General features: G+C 33.9%; 1 long non-coding RNA gene across 1 annotated transcript; it reads left to right on the top strand.

The window, feature by feature from the left end:
* The first annotated feature begins 449 nt into the window (after positions 1 to 449).
* On the top strand, positions 450 to 2429 carry LOC110441052. Its single transcript, XR_002461818.1, has 4 exons — positions 450 to 561; positions 797 to 818; positions 1950 to 2005; positions 2253 to 2429. It is a non-coding gene; the product is annotated as an uncharacterized LOC110441052 (long non-coding RNA).
* Positions 2430 to 2447: the final 18 nt, after the last annotated feature.

The following is a 2447-nucleotide window of genomic DNA, read 5'->3' on the forward strand; positions in this document are numbered from 1 at the left end:
GTGCGCACGGTATTGTTGGTACGATGTCATAGACTCACAAGAACCCAACATATATATCATGAGTTGGTTTTAAGCAACAGGAGTGTGTAAGAAATTAAGGATCTGAGAGATACAGTTTAGAATATATGCACCTTATATGGTTTCATTCGCAATCTTAATCTAAATACATATGTCATGTACTAATATGGTATACTGGTCGGTGCTTTTGATTATGTTCACCTTGTTGTTTCTTTGTCATTGTTCCAGGTTTTCTTTACTTTATAATTGTATCTTTATCATACAAATATTTGTACTTTTCATATTTTGCCCTTGTTATTACTGACGAACGATTTAATTATATGCCACTTTTAAGTTGACTGTTTGATGACGTAAGGTCACTTTATGAATAAGGTATTTTTTATCATATATTGATTGGTTTTTAAAAGAAATACATATTCTACCTTTTGCTTAATAAAAAATGCTCCAGCAGTACCGACAGCATGTATGTAACAGGCGTTACCCTGATTTGTACCAGTATTATCACGCTCCTGTTAACAGTTGGACTTGGAATATTCATCAGTCGTACGTACATATTACTCCAATCTGTATTTGAAAAAAAAGAAGGAAATTGCAAAAACTATATATGAGTTTTATCAACATTTTATACTGATCAATATTTTTCACTTGTTCTGTCTGTTTATCTATATCACGGATTGAACATACTCAAGACAACTGAATTACTTAAATGTACGTTTGTTATCTGTTAACGTTAAACAAGTATACACTACTTTTAACATCTACCTATGTTATTTTACAGGAAATGGTAGACTGCCTTGTATGTAAGTAAATGAATGCCGACACCAAATCGACATATATTCTATTTTGGTGTTTATTAGTTATTTCGTCTTTTCGTAAATATCTTGCTTATATTAATGATAATGCAATGTTGAAAAAATCAGTTTAGTTTGAAAAACGTGCTTAATTAAAATCATCATACTATGTTAAGAAAATCATGTTCCGAAATTTGATGGCACAGTTGTGTGACCGCACAACGCACAACGCACCAAAATTAGCGTGCGCATATCGTGCATACATCGTGCACACACCGTCCGCAACTTTGTCCCCCCATGGTGCGCACAAGTGTGCGATTTAACAATCGGTGTGCGCTTTGCGATTGGGTTCAATGGTTTGATAAATATTACGGAATGAAAGAAATTCGGAACCCTCATATGGAATAAGAAACACGGTATATAATAATTGCCCATCATAGTAATAAGGATTTTGTTCAATTTTACAATGCGTGTTACACAGTAACCATTAGACTGTTTCAAGAATGGGTTTGGTTACCAGGAAACAAAACTGGTAAATAACATTTTGACTGAAGTTTTACCTGGCCAGTCTCTGAAAAAGAGAGCTACATATACAATATGTGATGTCGTATGACCGTAATTTATAACACAACTGGACGTAAAGTATTTATTATTTGTATCTGTTTAATCTATAGCTTCAGTTCATCTTGATTCTAACACCTTAAGTAAGTGCCCCGGGTGGGGGAAACTACGCTCCAGGTACAGATACACAGCGGCTATGGTTACATGTAACTGGGACCGTGTGTTATTTTGCATATGTCGATTTGGGTCTTTTAATAAACGCCGTTTTTAAATTTAAGAAAAACACAGATCGAAAGATCAGCTAATATATGTAGCTAAAATATAGAAATATACTTAAAAATCAGATGTATAGGTGTCAACACGAAACCGTATATATTGTTAAAGCATTTCTAAATGTACACCAATCACGGTTGTCATCGCACAACGTTCGTTCATTATTAACAAATGTGCGCAATCAATAATCGTCCACATCGCGCGCACACCGCAAATTGTGTATCGTTGTGCGATTCCACAACTGTATATTGTGAAGTAATAGCTGTGAATTACAAATATATAGGAATTTTGTATATTGTTTTCTAGCAAAGGTCAGCATCTGAAACAAAGGGAATTTCAGAACGTGCAACTTTCAGAACGAGGTAAGTTCAGTGAAAATTGCTTGATATTCTTGTACACGTTGTGTAAGTGATCATGTCCAACATCAATAATTTCTTTTTTATATACAATTATTCATGTTGAGTAAATTTCGCAATATCGGTTAGGTTGTATACATTGCAATACAAAACAATTCAAACAATACCCAACTCTATATAACAATCATTAATTTGTACAAAAGTGAAAAATGAATTTTGATTAAACATTTTTTTTTGTTTTTTTTTGTTTCAGCTGTGACACCCAATGAAGAGGAAGACGAACGGTAATCTTGTTTGAACATTCAACACTTACTCAAAACAACATTTCAGCGTTATGGTTTGGTTTTATTTTATTCAAAGTCCAATTAACAGCTCACTGAAAAACAATGCCGAATGCACCCAGCATAGCATTCCGTCCGGTCACATTGTAATGACAATGGGTGAACTA

Source organism: Mizuhopecten yessoensis, unplaced genomic scaffold (genome assembly GCF_002113885.1).
Source record: "Mizuhopecten yessoensis strain PY_sf001 unplaced genomic scaffold, ASM211388v2 scaffold715227, whole genome shotgun sequence".
Classification (NCBI taxonomy): Eukaryota; Metazoa; Mollusca; class Bivalvia; order Pectinida; family Pectinidae; genus Mizuhopecten; species Mizuhopecten yessoensis.